Below are 17,288 nucleotides of genomic sequence, written 5' to 3' on the forward strand. Positions count from 1 at the left end.
GTGGCTCAAACTGTTAGCAACTGAGGAGAACGGAAAGATACTTTGTCACAAAATCACACTTGGTTGAGGATCCCTAGGGAACTTTTTCACTGTACAGTGGTACCTCGTTTTAAGTACTTACCGTAATTCATTCCGGAGGTCTGTTCTTAACCTGAAACTGTTCTTAACCTGAAGCACCACTTTAGCTAATGGGGCCTCCTGCTGCCGCCGCGTCTCCGGAGCACAATTTCTGTTCTCATCCTGAAGCAAAGTTCTTAACCCGAGGTACTATTTCTGGGTTAGCGGAGTCTGTAACCTGAAGCGTATGTAACCTGAGGTACCACTGTACTCTGTTGGAACTATTGATTATCTGACTTTCCTCGTTCCTGCTGCTTTTGAAGACCATATGGAAACTGAGAGTGCTATGTGCATGCCAGTTGTATGTAGCTGCTCCAGTGGTTGGCTGGGAGAGGAGAATAATGTTCCCTGAGTTTTGCAGAGCCCTCTTTGTCTAAATGGCAGAGCTGAGTGATGATCCATTACAGTGTTGGCCATTAGAAGTTTCTCAGACTCCAGATTTGAGCATGTCTGGCCGTTTCTGAGAAAGGGTTGTTCTCTTCAAATCCATGTAATTATCCATTAGGAAATAAAATGCCTCTTAATAGAATTAAATGAAACTGTATCTATGGACCACGTGCAATGGACTCATCCCTGGCATTTGTTAGTTAAGGAATATTTCAGAGACTAATTTCACTGGAAGTTGGTTTTGTGTATTCAAGAGGCTAACTTTCATGAGAATGTTTCTCTCTTGCCACCTTCCTCTGCCTTTGAAATCCGGGTAATGTCTGGAAAAATCTGGATGTATGGCAGCCATAAATAACATATACCCTCCAACATTTCTCCAATGAAAATAGGGACAACCTATTGCATAATAAAGGGACGCGGGTGGTGCTGTGGGTTAAACCACACAGCCTAGGACCTGCCAATCAGAAGGTCGGCGGTTTGAATCCCCGCGACGGGGTGAGCTCCTGTTGCTCAGTCCCAGCTCTTGCCAACCTAGCAGTTTGAAAGCACGTCAAAGTGCAAGTAGATAAATAGGTACTGCTCTGGCGGGAAGGTAAACGGCATTTCCATGCACTGCTCTGGTTCACCAGAAGCATCTTAGTCATGCTGACCACATGACCCGGAAGCTGTACGCCGGCTCCCTCGGCCAATAAAGTGAAATGAGCGCCGCAACCCCAGAGTCGGCCACGACTGGACCTAATGGTCAGGGGTCCCTTTACCTTTACCTTTCTTGCATAATAATATTAATAAAAAAATTAATATCTACCCCGCACATCTGACTGGGTTGCCCCAGCCACTCTGGACAGCTTCAAACACATATAAAAGCATACAAAACAATAAACGTTAAAAAAAACTTCCCCATACAGGGCTGCCTTTAGATGGCTTGGGGGTCGGTCCATTCTCTCCAACATTTCTCCGGTGAACATAGGGACCTCCTAAGGAAAAGTGGGACATTCCAGGATCAAATGAGAAACTGGGATGGCTTCTGTAAATCCAGGACTGTCCCTGGAAAATAGGGACACTTGGAGGGTCTGACAACATACTCATGCTCTGAGATGTTCCTATTTTCATTGGGATATGTGGGCCACAGGTATACGAAGGCTGGAAGGTAAGCAAATGTTGGCCTTCATAAAGGGTTTCAGGAATGAAGAAAGGGTTCTGAGTAGCAGAATAATGTTTGTGCTGGAGTTTTCTTTTTCAGAAGATGAGAGATCAGGTAGCCTTGCAATTACAAAACATTGCTAGTCCAAAGCTTCCCTTCTCCTACTAGCTCATCCACCCATGCATATACCAGTGTTAGTAATTTGTTAACTAAATGAGGAAAGAGCCAGCTCCTTTAAATCTTCACTGCTTGACTACCTCAAGGAGGGTAATCCCCCCCCTACTCCAGGCAGGAGCTTGAAATAAGTGCCAATAAGGATGGGGAAGAGAGACACAGCATTCTCCATAGCTCAGCCTTCTGGTCCTGACACTTGCGTGGACAACTGAAAAAGCTACAGCTTGACTTGGATAAAAGATCCAGTGCAACAGAGGCATCATCCAGCCATCAAGCTGTGCATGGTTTGCTCTCTCCTGCACGGACCCAGCCCTGATTTGGAGTCCATTTATTGCTTTTTACAGAATCTGATCCTTTAAAATTTCCCCAAGCCACCTCTTAGGAGTTGATTTTTATCAGTTTCATTTTATACAGACCTTTTAAAAATGCTGAGACGATAATGCATCCTAGTACAAAAACCCGACTTCTCACTAAATCAATGAATAGCAATTCTGATTGCTTTCAGGGCACTGGCATTGTTACAAGGTTAACTGAAGGCTAAGGGGACAGATCAGATATTGGCTTTGGTAAACTCCAGTAAGGAAAGTGGAGAGGCAGACACTCTGCATGGTAAATGACTGCTGGTAGTTTGCTGACAATGAATGAATTCTGACCTTTGCTGCAGTAAAGTGCAAATATATTATCTAGCTTAATATGTAGGAGGACCCCTATTGCTCAGTAGGAGAGAACTACCACATTAACTGTAATTGGTACTTTGTTAAGAGGGCTGGATTAACTATTACACTCAGTACTCCTTAGAGTAAGGTTCTGGATAAATCAAGGCTCCCTATGCTCCAGAGAGCCTGTTGAACACATCTCTCATCCCTTATGCCAGTGGCCAATGGAAACAATGGCCATATTCTCAGTTGTGAGGAAATTTTAAATACTGATATCTAGTATAGCATGAAAGGCAGATCAGTTGCCTTCCCCCTCAGTTGGGACAAATTTTGAATGTGGAATTAAGTGGAACAAGGGGAGGGAGTTTGTGTTTGTGTATGTATGGCTAACCGTGAGCTGCCAAAGTTCTTGGTTCAAACTGCACTTCTACTTTAAAGGTAACTTTACGTAAGCTACTTTCACAACCTCAGCCCCATATCTGTAATAAAAGACAGTACTAATATTGACATACATTTATAAGGTTGTTGTAAGGCTTACTGAGATAATGAATGTGGGAGGCTTTAAAATACGCTATATAAATAGCTGCTATTAGTGTTCTTGTTTTTTAAAAAATTAAAGGAGTCCGTTGCTATGATATAGTTCAGCCATGTTTCAGATAGCCCCAAGAATACTTTTCATGGTAGGATTTCTTGTACATTATAATTCTTTGCCTGTTTAATTATTCTGTAAAATATCACATAAACTTTTGGTTTCTAAACATTTTTGATTGGTTGAAAGTAATAGACATAAGTAATAGATATGTCTCAAAAAAGACACACTCTTTAAAAAATTTGTATGCTGTGTAAGACTTAGAATAAAACACCGGGGAGATATTCCTCTTTCTCTCTCTCAAATTATAGTTGCATAGTACCGAGAACATTACAGTTGTTTAGCCCAAAGGCTGCAAAATGATGTCTGATATTGTGAACTTTGTCCCTTTCTCAGTTTATAAACAGGCCTCATGAAAAAATTAATATTCCAAGCCCAAGCAATCCAAATTGTGCACAAGAAATCTTGAATTAGTTGACTTGTTGGAATTATGCAAATTTCGCAAATGGCATAATTTCTTTTCTGCATATTTTAATCTGCGTAATTTATTTTGTGTAATTCTGCTTTTTGGCAGTTGGGAGGAGGGGAAGGCACTTTGCAGGGCATTGAAGCCTTTTTTTTCCAACCACTGGAAATTTTATTAAGCCACCCCACTTGTTTCTGAAATTTCAGCAAGCCTTGCCCATGTATTTTAAAGCTTATATTCACATCCATAAAGGTTAGGAACTTGTTTCCTTTTCCTTTTATAGTGATATGAGCTGGGAGTGCTTGGCACTGTGTGCGAATTTGAAGAAACCCACAAATGTTGGGATTGTAAAATGAACAGTACAATTTGTGAGTTTGGACCCATCGTGCCCAAAATCAGACGAAGTCACACTAAAGCCACATTCGGGTCTGCCTTCTTGATTCAAAATGGAGCCTGGCATCAAGACATCAGTGAAGATGGCAGCCCCACCACATGAACCATTGAGCCCGGTTTCACTGGCAAACCTATGCCAAAAAATGGCAAAGTCATGCCAAAGTCATGTTTTGGTCTGCCATATTGAATCAAAATGGCACCCAGCATCCAAAAGTCAGTGAAGCCTGCTGTCCCCACCTTGGGAACCCTAATGCTGATTTTGGTGATGATATCTCAAGAGGTGGCCAAACTTGTGCCAGAAAATGCGCACTAAAGTTGTGTTTTCATCCATCATCTTCATTCAAAATGGTGCCTGGTATCCACATGGTGATGAAGTCCACTGCCTCCACCTTAGGAACTGTTGTGCTGTGTTTTGTGATGATATCTCAAGAGGTGGCTGGACTTTGCCAAAAAAGGAGGCAAAGTCATGCCAAAATCATGTTGTGTCTGCCATCTTGATTCAAAATAGTGGCTGAGTCTAAACGTTGACAGTGATCACCACCCTGGGTTTGGGAACCCTAATGGCAAATTTATCACTGATCACTTGAGAGGTGGTTGAACCTATGGTGAACAGATGGACGATCAGATCACTTTCCAAAATAAGTAGTTGAAGATAAAAGATTCTCAAATCTGCTTTCCCTCAGAATCTGTGTGCTTACATATACAGCTTTGACAGTAAGTACTTCAGCAATGATCCATTCTAGCCCAATAAAGTCTGTAATTTTCCTATCATCTTGAATTCAGCTCTCCAAAGTATTTGTTAAATATCAAACCTGAGGTGTTTTGTGCTTATGAAGCATTATATTATGTACCAGCTGGTCTGCGTCCTCTTCAAAGGTGATTGTGTAACCACACACTTCAAGTTTGTTGAGGACCAAGTCCTCCTGCCAAACTGCATGAAATGATGCAGGACTGAACTATGTATGATGAGGCAGGTATGTTAGCGATGCCTTTAGAAAGGCAAGAGTTAAAAGCCATTTTATGTCATATATCTTAGCTACATTGGAACTTCAGCTTAGCATGAGATGACATGATTCTCTGTTTTATGGTGTCGTGATGGAAGATGTGTGTGATTCTCAGGAGTCTCTGTAGATGTGAGAATACTCCACTTGGATGTGACCTCCTCCTTTGTGAGCCTTAACTGGCTTCTGGTAAGCTCATTTACTTTACCAGGCCTTAGCAATCAGAATTAATTTTCTCAAGTCTTGTGAATAATTTCATCTCTGAAATCCAAATTTAAATCACATTTCTTTCTTTTTCCGAAGCATTTAAGCTAGTGAGTTGCAATATAGAAGAGTGGTGAGAGAATGTCTATTTAAATCTCTGCCCTTTTTTGCATATCACAAGCCAGCAAGTGTCCAGGATCTCGGAGTGGAGATTGTGGCTACTTTGCTTCTCCACGGGTTCTGCTACTATGCTGCACTGTGTTAAACCATGTTTTTACTTGGCATGTCTTCTAAACCTAGGCTCATGGTTTAGCTGTCCTGGACAAGCCTTTGAGGTCCCTTCCAACTATGATTCTAGAATATTATTTTGGGGCTCTGGTTTAACAGAATACAAATTTTTCATGGAAGTGTGTGGGGTGGTTAAAATGCCTTTTGTTGCAATACCTTATTCATTTAACAAACTGAGAACAATCCCTAGCTTGGGGTGTGGTGTGAATCTTAGCTGTCAATGAGAGAGGGAGTAAGAGTGAGAGAAAATGTACCCCAAATCAAGAGATCTAATCCATATCAACATTAATTCTTTTCTCCATTTATTTTCCTGTATAGATTCAGTGGGATTGCATTGAAACAACCCAGTTATGTAGTGCTGTGTTTACAATGCATTTTACCGCCAGTCCTCCCTCCCATACTTTCTAGCTACTGTAATGTATTTATGTGCCAAGGTAGCATGCAAATGCACCTCAAGATACAGTCAAAACAAGGTGACAGCAGCAGATCCGGCTGGATTTCCTTGCTTGGAATTTGACTCTGGTTTTACTTCCAGTAGGCTTTTCAGTGTGTGTATGTGTTTCCTTAACCCCATGGTGCTAGAAAAAATAATTAGAAGTGATGTCGGGAAAAGCAATAATAAAGGAAGCCTTTCTCAAATTCAGTTTTGTCAGTTAATAGCGAGTGTCTGGAACAATGCAGCAGATGATTAAAGGGGCTCATTCTGGTCTGAGGATGTAATCAAAGGGGCTTTTGGATATCAACACCAGCATTACGGCTAAGGGAGAATAGTAGTGTTCTTGTGGATAAAGGATGAGAAGGAGGCAATGCTGGCCAAGTGATCTGCAAGTATTTGTATTCCCTGTTGGTGGTTCTTAAACTGTGGTCTGGGGATCTCCAGTGGACCTCAGTGCATATTCAAATGGTTCCTGAGACCATAATAAAAGAGAATACTGAATAGATTTTTTTTTTTATTGCTTCATCAGCTCTAATAATCTTAAGTTATTTACAGAAGATCAGCATGAAAGAGAAAAGTCCTTGCAATTACATGTAATGCTGGAGATAAAGGAGACAGACAGGGCTGTCCTTCAAGAAAGCTGGATATCTTACTGATAAGCACCATAAATGTCTTAATGGCATGGAGCAGGAGCCAACACAGTGATACTTTTCCTTTTCTTTCATGTTGGTTCTTCTATGCTTTTGGTTGCTGCATTGTGGAGAGAGAAATCCTTCTTTGTGACTTTGTCAAGTCCCCATCATCATATTTTGTTTCGTCTGGACATTTTGGTGAATATTTCAGAGGAACAGCAAATTACTTAAATTGTGTTGAAGTAGCACTGGGTCTTTTTAGAAGGCTTATAAGTAGCCACTTGCCTACTTATCTGTGGTGACTTAGAATTTGCCATGGGTGACCAGGCAGGAAGTCGGCCAGGCTATCAGCGTGCCACAGATGACTAATATAAGTATGTGTGCACAGGAGCTGGGGGGTAATAATTTGGGAGTGGGGGTAGCAACATTCATGAATTTATTTGCCAGCTTGTCTTCAAGGCATTCTTTAGCTCTTTTGTTTTAGAAAGTCTGCATTTCCTCTTTGAAAGAAAGTATAACTCTAATTAACATATTTTCTCACCCTTCGAACGCTATTGGCAAATTGAGACTCATGCTGGATGACCCATAAGGTGAATGATGAAATGTAGCATGAATATTTTCTTCCTCATATTGAAATTTGAAATTTTCTCACCACTAGAAGCTATCTTCTTCCTCCTGGTTTGTGCTTAATGAAAAACCTCCCCCACCCCGTTCTTTCTTTTTTGCACTGTATAGAATTTTAAACAAGCCTGGCAAATAAATAATGTAGAGAAGCATAAGCCTCTATTCTTGTAGAAACTCTCTCAAATAGTTACATTAGAACCTGACCCTCTGTTTGGTGGAGGCCCTAGCCTAGAGCGTACTGATTAATCCAGCCCTCGTTGTGACCCGTTCTGAACATGACACAAGGCAACCTAGAAATGTAGCTTCTTCGGTATTTAACTTGAAAAACGTTGAAAGTGTCTCTTGATACTGAAGTGAAAATAATGCATTATATGTGGAGATCACAGAAGCAACACTTCATTACGATTCCCATCAGCAGAAGAATATTCTATCAAGGCAAAGATATTTACATTTATAATACACTAGGGATACAAGTATCTGTGTTCTCCTTCAAAGAGGGGAGGGAAATACCGTGTCATTCTTAATTAAGGCTTATAATGGACCTAAATCTTAATGAGGGTGGGTTTTTTTTTTGTATGTGCGCATTAACTCACAATATTGCTAACGTGTGTGGTTAATTTATATACAGCCATCAACAATAATTCTGGCAGAAACTGGATGCAAAATGCTCTTTAGCAGATGCCGCACCCTCAAACTTTTCCTCTTCCCAATGAGTCCTTGTCTAGAAGATAAACAGAAGAGAGGTCTATCAGCAGCTGTTAGTCATGATAGCTAAATGGAACTGTATGCATTGCTAGAGGTAATAGTCTCATGAGTGCTAGATGCTGGGGGCAACTAACCTGGGAAGGCTCCTTGCCTTCTTTGTGGGCTTAATGGAGGTATTGCACTGGCCACTTTTGGAAAGGGAATGATCTGATCTGTCAAGGCTCTTCTAATGTTCTTAAGTCTGTTTCACACATGCCTCTTCATCAGTTTATCTCATCATTCGTCTTGCAGCTGAACTTGTAGATAGCCTTTCATGCAAAGTATTGGTTAGCCAAACAAATAAATTGCATAATAACTTCTTTGGCTCACCAATTGAGGGATATTTTAATTTCCCCCCCATGTGTTTCACCAGAAAAAAACACACCCCACTAAAACCCAAATCTTATTTGTTTAGTATATATGCCACTCTTCCCCATACATAGAGTCCCCAAGCAGCCACAGTTCCAACAATGACCGAGCCCAGACCAGCTTTGCTTCAGCCAAGCCAGCTACATCCTTAACTTCACAAAACGGAACAATAAATAAATGTGGTGAAACATTTTAAAAGGTTTTTAAATAATAACAAAACTCATTATATAGTAATCAATTGTGTGTTTCTCATTGGAACTCAGTTTTTTATACTATTGATAACATTCACTGGAATCAAAATTTTGTTAGCCTTGTGGATTATATATATATATATATATATATACACACACACACACGCGCACACACGCATACACACACACACTCCTTATGTTTACATGTTCGGCATTATTTTTATTCATTGAAACCTACTTTATAAAAACCACACCATATATCTTCCAGTATAACTTTATATGCTGTTCTTAGTGGTAAATTTCAGGTTATACTGGGAGACTGAAATTGTGCAACAGTTAGAGAAATAACACATCCTTTCACTGAATTAATCTATTGTAATGTAAGTAAATTATCCAGAAACCATTCATGCACAGTATTCTGATAATACAGGTGTTTAAATGGTAATAGCAGCTGAAATCACAATGTGAGTTGAAACAATAAAGTCATTAGGGTGTTGCAATATGAAATTAAACCATCTCTGATGCTGTGCACTACTATAAACATTGTACCCCACCTGCACACACACTGCACAAATGAAAGCAATGTCACACCCATTTAACAAGAGTTTACATTAGGTATTTAGACTGGGTTGGGTGTTTAGCGGTCATAAGGGTGGCACAAGTAGAATAGTGTGCAAAATATGGAAGGTTTTGTTGAAAAACGTTGTGGTTCAGAAAATCTCAGGTTCTGGCATATAACCAAGGTTACTGTGATTAATGCCTTTAACTTTTAGTATTCTCTCAGATAAACTTGGACTTTTGTTTGTTTGTTTGTTTGAAATAGAATACAAAAATAAAAAATCTTATCAGATAACAGCATCTTAATACTCCAGTCCATACACACTATTACAAAAAACACATTTTGTTAGAGAAAAAATATGAATAAGGAGATATATATTGCTCCAAAATAAAATAAGTATTGACCAACTGGAGATATATTTGGTTCCATCAAAGGAGAGCTGAGTTTGTATACAATGTGTCAATTTTGTCATTGTAGTGATGTTCCAGATTCTTAAAAAAAATTGATGAGTGAAACAATCTTCTCTCCCCACAGTATGATATAGACTTCCTTGCTGCATTTACCAGGCTAGTTACAATTTCAACATCATCTTTCTCCATTCAGTTTATCAGTATAACAATGGGTCCTCCAGTAAATTATATCCTGTAATTTGATCAATATACCTCAATATTACAACTTCTAACTGAATCTAATTTTCAAAATAATAAATTGACACCAAATTCACCACACCTCCAACAGATGTATGTTTCTAAATTTCAACTTATGTTTGCTCAAGTAACATTAGTAATGTATTTATATACATAACTAAGGATATATATAGTTCGTATATTCTCTTAAGGTACTGTTAAGAGAATATAAGATACAGACACTGCTTTCTCCTCCTTTGCCTGGTCTCCTAAGAACTTTTCTGTTCTTGTTCCTATTTTGTGCTATGGCATTCAGAGGAGACAGTATATACTTAAGCCAGGCATGGCCAAAACAGCCTCCAGCTGTTTTGGGACTACAATTTCCATCATCCCTGACCACTGGTCCTGTTAACTAGGGATGATGGGAGTTGTAGTCCCAAAACAGCTGGAGGGCCAAGTTTGGCGGTGCCTGACTTAACTTGACTAGTAACCATTTAGTTTCCTTATTCCCAGTGAATGGGTCTATCATCACGGTTTGTGTCAACAACATCCATAGTTGGTTGTGTGAAGAAGTACCTCCTTTTGTCTGTCCTGTATCCTCTTCCCTTGACTTTCATTAAATGACCCTGGGATCTAATATTGTGCATGGGATGTGAATAGGACTCTCCCCTCCAAAATAAACCCCTGCCCCTAAAAAAAAAAAAGCATTTCTCATAAGTGAGTTCCTGCAGTCTCCTGATCATTTCAATTGACTCCTTCTGCACCTTTCCCAAAAGCAATTGTCATTTTTGAGATGTGGCAACAAGGACTGTATACAGTATTCCAGATGTTGTTGCATCAGATATTGCAGGTATGAATTGTATTCTTGATCCCATCCCTAATAATCCCTAACATGGAATTTTCCTTTTTCACTGCTGCTGCATGCTGGATCGACATTTTAAAATTATTATTTATTAAATTTGTATACCATCCTCAGGGTGTTTCACAACTTAAAATTACAACATAAAAACTACAGAATACATAATAAAAATAAGAACAACAAACCAATAATATCGCTCCCATAACTCCATTACTGATTTCAGGCACCGGAATTTCCATGATTTCATTAGAATGAGATGAAAAAGCAAGCATATGGATGACATTGAATACCAAATCTCTCATGGTGTGTCAAACCTGACTTGCATAATATCAAGTTTTGCAAGCATTTTGTTGTGAAGAAGCCTTTTGGTGATCACAGTGAGATGCACAAGTTTTATGCTTGAGTAGTAAGTCTTATGGGATTCCCAGCCATTTACATATATTCAGAGTCAAACTATGCCGCAGAAAATGTGTCAACTTTCAAATTTACTGTAATTTTCGGCTCTACTACAATCCTATAACGTGAGTCAGTGTTAAAATTGCTGAAATTTTAGTGTGGGGACAATTCTCCACATGTGTTCCAAGGTAAAGAAACGATTTGTGGTGTTCTGCTATTTCTAGCAAACGTACTCTAAGGTAACAGTCAGCTATAGTGAAGTTAAGGGCCTCCTCACACTGTAAGTCATGTGTACGCCTCTTTCACAAGTGTACGCCTAAAAAAATGTGAAAGGTGAAGGTGAAAATAAGGTAATTGAAATCATACAGGTATTCTCATTAGAGAGCCAGGATTGGCTGTGGTTTCCTATTGAGCTTGGTGGCAAACCTAGGATTTCTGCTGTGTTACATGCCTTACAAATTCACTCCAAACAGATTTTTGTGATCCCCTCCCCAACTGTTTGCAATAATATTCCATATTGGAAAAAGGTGGCCATATGAAAAACTTCTTAGCTTCTATACCATCAATAAAACACAGCCTACTTCTGCAGTTGTCCTGTGGCTTAAAAAGGTTGGTAACTTGAAGCTGATCATTTGTACAAAAAAATATGGCTTGATTGCTCTTTGAATGGGAGAAATTGTGCTTTACACATTTTTTTTTCTGTTCAGTACCATTTTATTTGGAACACTCAATGGCCTGAATACATTTTCCAAGGGAAATAAAAATCAGCCCTTCTTACATTAATGAGTGTGTCTATGAAATGTTATAACTGTAGCTGCACTTAATTGAATTGTGAACTATAAAGAGAAAGCACGATTGTTCCTTTTTTCTAAAAACTGTATATCAATGGCAACTGAATGTGTGAACTTGACTGCGCTAGAAAATATTGTGTGGGAAGGGAGGCGACAGATGGTCTATTCAAACGTGTGTCACCACTGGAAGTTGTGTTCATCATAAGAATGTAACAGGAGCCCTTCCCTCATAGGCGAATTGTTCTAGCACCATCAGTTCCAGTATCAGAGGGCAGTATGCCTCTGAATACCAGTTGCTGGGAGCATAAGCTGTTGTGCTTATGCGCTACTTGTGGGCTTCCCATAGGCATCTGGTTGGCTGCTTTGAGAGCAGGATGCTGGACTAAATGGACCTCTTGTGCAAACATGCCACATGTGAACCAGCCCCTACTTTCAGAGGGTAACAGTTGGCTGCCTCTTGTTTTGCAAAAACAGCGCAAAAAAGTGATACCTCTTTCAAGTTGTTCTTTCCCAATGCTCCTAAATTCAGCACTGTCACTTGAGGCTCAGGTGGCCTCTGTGGCTAGGAGCGCCCCTTTTCAATTACAGTTGGTTCACTGTCCATAGCCTTTTTGGACAGCGATAACTTGGCCACTGTATCCCATGCTTTGGTAGCCTCTAGACTGAATTATTGCATTATGCTGTACATGGGGCTGCTCTTGAAGATGACTTGGAAACCACAATTGATCCAAAATGCAGCGGCAAGATCACTGGAAAGTGTTCCATTTAGTTCACAAACAACCCCTGTTTTGAAACAGCTGCATGGGTTGGCAGTTTGTTTCTGGGCCCAATTCAAGTGTTTAAAGCCCTTAGCAACTCAGGGCCCAGATATCTGAAAGACTGCATCCTTCCCTAGAGACCCTCTCAAGTGTTAATATCAGCTGAGGTGGCTCTTCTTGATAGTTCCAGCACCCTCAGAAGCTCAGGGATGGTGTTGGCCCAGGATTGATAAAATTCTTTGTGGCGGCCCCTAAATTGTGGAACTCTCTTCCCACAGAGGTGTATCAGGTAACTTTATTATACATCTTTTACCCTGGCCTTTAACACCTGAGATGTATATATTCAGGACCCAGTGTATTTTTTGTAATTTGTCTTTGGATTAAGGTGAAGTGCAGATAAATAGTAGTAGTAATTACCGGTAATAATAATATGTTTGCAAGAGTGGGCTGGAGGACATTTTGTTAACTTGATGACTTGTCCCACTGGAGGGTATAGGCAGGGCCCTCTGAAGAATATTGCCTCCTCTAGTCCTAGCCTCTGACCATTTCCTTCAGATACTAGATATCCTCAAAACTAAATCAAATCAATAAATCCTATGTGATGTTGACTTTGAGCCAGTTAAGATGTTATGCGCTGGTTGCATTTCTTCTGTGGTCAGCTTTTTGGGGATAGGATGTGGCATATGACACTATCATCTCCATCTGAGCCACTGACTCTGCTGTAGGTAGTACCTTATGTTTTGTTGTGAGGTTCTACCTTTCAAACATTACTAGACCAATGTAGAATCAAGCCATAGGGAAGGCGCAACCTAACCACTATGGTAATGTATGAAAGGGAACTTTGAGAACTCTTAACTGCAGGTGATACTCACTTGCATCCAGATATAGACACTTTCTTGGAACTTTTGTATGTGCACAGGTATCCTCGAGATGTTTGGATTTGGGTTTTTATTGTTACATTAATTAAAGACTTGGTCCAGCTGTTCTAATAGTTTAATGAAGTTTCTATCTCAAGCATGATTTGCATCTGTATGAAACTCAGATCTATGTGTCAACAAAGGCATGTATAGAAAGACCATTGGTTTTTATAAAGATTTATTTTAATCAGACGGTGTTGGCTATGTAAAGTCCTTGGGATGGCATTGTGAAAGAAATGTAAATAGATAAACAGAAGTAGTTTCTAAAAGTTGGAGATAAAACTAAACTATTTATGTAATTTATATTTCATGCCACCTGAAAGCTATAAAATGTTAGGAAACTAGACAAGAGTGACCTTAAAGTGGAAGTGACAAGAGTGAACCTACTTCTGAAGCTCTTTAGGAAACAATTTTTGTAAATGATTTTACACAAATTTCAGTGATGCAGAATTGGTTTTGGGTTTCTTGGTATTTTCTGCCATCACTATAGTATTCTGCTTAGCAACTATATGGATCTCATCTGGGGTTTAACTAGTTCAAAGAAAGACAAATGAATGCTAGAATGAGGGGAAAGTGTTTCCTGCCCATTTTAAATCAATAATTATTCACATACATTTGTTCTGAACCACTCTCATTTATTTTTGTTTAAATGCCACTCCTGCTTAAGAATTGAGAAAAGAGGCACATTAAAAGGAATATCTGAAGTGTCTGTTATCAAGTCCACAAAGGCAAAAAAGTATTAACAGTAGAAAAAGTATTAACGGGCTATTTGCCGTTTTTACATAAAATATGGCATGAATATATTTCCCTTCTGTTTTCTTTGGCAAAGTCTTTAAAACATAGGAAATACAATCTCACATTTGATTAATCTGACCACTACCATAATTATGGTTAAATGTGGGTGTAACATTCTCTCTCTTAGGAGCACACCATGATGTAACTGGTACTACAGAAAACCTGATTATATTACCCTGCATTCTGTGGAGCTGTTAAGCAGAAGTCTTCTCTCTTTTTTTGCTCCAAAACTCATCTAAATGGAAAACACATTGTCTTCATTATACTCCAGTGTTGAATGAACAGGGTTGCCATAGCAACAGCCATCTGAGGCCTTGCTGATTTCAGGCCAGTGAATGGGGTAGACAAACAAAAAAAAAAGTACCTTGAAAACCAAATGGGAACAATTGCTATTCATTCAAGCCAGGTTTAAGATCAGCAAATGTCTTTTAGCAAGAGAGAGGCAGATAAGGAGGTATCAGACATGACCGCGGAATAATAACAGAAAATTATCATAATCTCGAAAGTTTTCATCCTGGTTGTGTAGCATTAGGAATCCTTTTTTTTATAAGTGTAACATTTTTAAAGTGCTGAAATGGACAACAAGGTTTCGTCTACACAAGCTTGGAAAGGAGTTGTGAGGATGTGCAATTACATTGGAACTTCCTTCTAACCTCAGCAATCATAAAACATTGTGAACATTTTAAATTTAAGAAGGCATGATTACTAGCTGGCCTGGCACTTATTAATGCCAACTGGAGAATCGTTCTATAGTAGCACTTTCCCTTCCCTCCTCCCAAAAGAATGTGTTATGAAGGAAGAGGGGATAAGCCAGGGGCACTGAAGTGCCCTACTTTTCTAACTGTAGCTATTTTCTCTTCTGTTCCATTTGATTGTGTTTAATTCTGGAGAATATTTCCTAATCCCCCCTCCCAAATTTGACTGGTAGAAATACCAGCTTTTTAGCTGTAGTAAACAGTATGTGGTAAAGTTTGGAAATCTGAAAATCCTAATAAATTAGCACTTCGATTTATATACTAGATTGTAGTGTAATTTTTTTTAATGTACCCACTTTTTGTGATGCTAAGGACATATCAAATTAATTGTTTCCAGCAGTTGGAATTTTGGGGTAGTCTTTAAAATAATATTCTAGTCACCAGACCCATTTTTCTATCTGCCCCCCATGAAATATGACAACCTGATTTTCAGCGACAAGCATGTCAGTTGCTGACATCATTAGCCCAGTTCAGATACAATACTGTGAAATGGCACCAGGCTTTGCATTGTAAAGGAATGGAGGGAGGTGAGCTCTCCTCCTATACATCATGTAAATAAACTAATTCACACATATATCCAGTTAGTATACCAGCAATCATTTTCTGAGAAGAAGAATTGTGGAAGTCAAGGGCCTGTGCAGTTTGGTATTTGTGTGGTGTCCACATCATACTGATTTTATCTGGAGGGGTGTGGTACACCTGTTTCACTAACATGAGAAGAGTGTCCCCAACCAAGTTATGTTCTGAGCTCAGCCACTCTCTTCCATTCTAGAATTAGTCATTCTGGCCCAGAATTAGTAACAAGGAGCATTTATCTACCTTCATCCCTGATAGATGGCCATCCAACCTCTGTTTAAAAACTTAGGAGAAGAGTCCATCACTTTCTGAAGTAGTCCATTCCACTGTCAAGCAGCTCTTACTGTCAGAAAGTTCTTCCTTATGGTTGGTTGGAATCTCCCTTTTTTAAAAAAAATTGGATCCATTGGTTTGGTTCCTACCCTCTGGAGCAGCAGAAAACAAGCCCGCTCCATCTTCCATGTGACAGCCCTTCAGATACCTGAATATGGCTATCATATCACCTTTCAATCTTCTCTTCTCCAGGTGAAACATACCCAAGTCCCCCAACCATTTATGTACAAGAGCTAATTAACAGACTATACTTTGGCCACAAGTCCTAGGACCAGCTGTTGGAGTTGGTAAGTGATGTGCTCTGGTAAGAAAGAACCACTGTCTGTGTACAAATTAACTGGGCACACAGTAGACCCCACAGAGACCTTTTTACCAGTTCATTTGCTGTAGTCACAGCACATCTGTCATTAAGATTGCACAGAAAGTGGGGAAGGAATTAACAGAAAATTATGAAATTGGACAAGTCTGTTTGGGATGACCCCCTCTCCATACCTACCTATAATCTGTCAGAATTCCCCGATGACATAATTGTTAACTGAATGCATGAAAACAAAATTTGACAAGCTATGTATATCTGTGGTAGAAAGCAGGAGGACTTCTTAGACTCATTTCCCATTGTTTGATTTGATGGCACAGGGGTGTTTCTGTGGTCATACCCTTAATGGACAAACCTGTGCAACTAGGTCAGAGAAAGATGGACATCAAGAGGTTGCAGAGCATCTTGACCATTAAGACAGTTTCTTCACCCTCCTATGTACATATACTTCCATGATTTGGATACTACAAATAGAAAGCTTCTCAGTTTGTGAATCATGCTTTATGTAGTGATCAAAACGTAAATGCTTATTTTCTAGTCTTGGCATAACGGAATTCAGTAATTGCTCTTTACTGTTGCGTGTATGCACTAATAGTTCTAACTTGCCCAGCAATTGGTCAATGAGATCCGGAGGGTTCAGAAGCAGGCCAGCATATCAGTCATTAGTAGCTGGAGAGAGACAGAGAGAAACATTATGCTTGAGGCCTGTGTCATCTCTTATCTAATGTGCCCGCTCTTGACAAGAGGTTATCTAGAGAACTAAACCAGACCCCTGCATCCCACTCTGGAACATATCTGAGCAATTCTTTTGACTTTAGGTAGTTATTGTGTGGTTGTTGTTGGTTTTTTTTAAAAAAAAAGAGGGGATGGGGTGAGGGCAAGGCTCTCCACTTGGTACTGCCTAGCCTAGGTAAATCAGTCAGTGTGATAATATAAACCACTTACTCTGACAGTTGGGGAGTTGGAGACAAGGTGCCTTTGTAAGGAGATCAAACTCCTCCATAATGATAGGCAAATTGTTATCTTGGGAGGCTTGTCTCAAAGATGGAATCTGTCAGGTTTTAATTAGTTTGCCTACCATATTTCATACAGATACAGCCTGCATGTATCTGAGAGCAAGTGGGTGGGGGGTGGGATAATAATTAGTGGACAGCCACCAAGTCCGTTTTTGCTTTCTGGCATAAACAGCGATCTA

General features: G+C 39.6%; 1 protein-coding gene across 11 annotated transcripts in view; it reads left to right on the forward strand.

The window, feature by feature from the left end:
• ZMIZ1 (zinc finger MIZ-type containing 1) overlaps positions 1-17,288 on the forward strand; it is a 365,870-nt gene that overhangs the window by 182,619 nt on the left and 165,963 nt on the right. Inside the window, exon 5 of one of the 11 annotated variants that reach the window (XM_081864249.1) lies at positions 15,970-16,064. The exons of the other annotated variants lie outside the window; for them this stretch is intronic. The gene's annotated coding sequence lies outside the window, so the exon portion shown is untranslated. The remainder of the gene's footprint in view (positions 1-15,969; positions 16,065-17,288) is intronic. 11 annotated transcript variants of the gene reach the window in all.

Source organism: Podarcis erhardii (assembly GCF_964252035.2).
Source record: "Podarcis erhardii genome assembly, chromosome: 5".
Classification (NCBI taxonomy): Eukaryota; Metazoa; Chordata; class Lepidosauria; order Squamata; family Lacertidae; genus Podarcis; species Podarcis erhardii.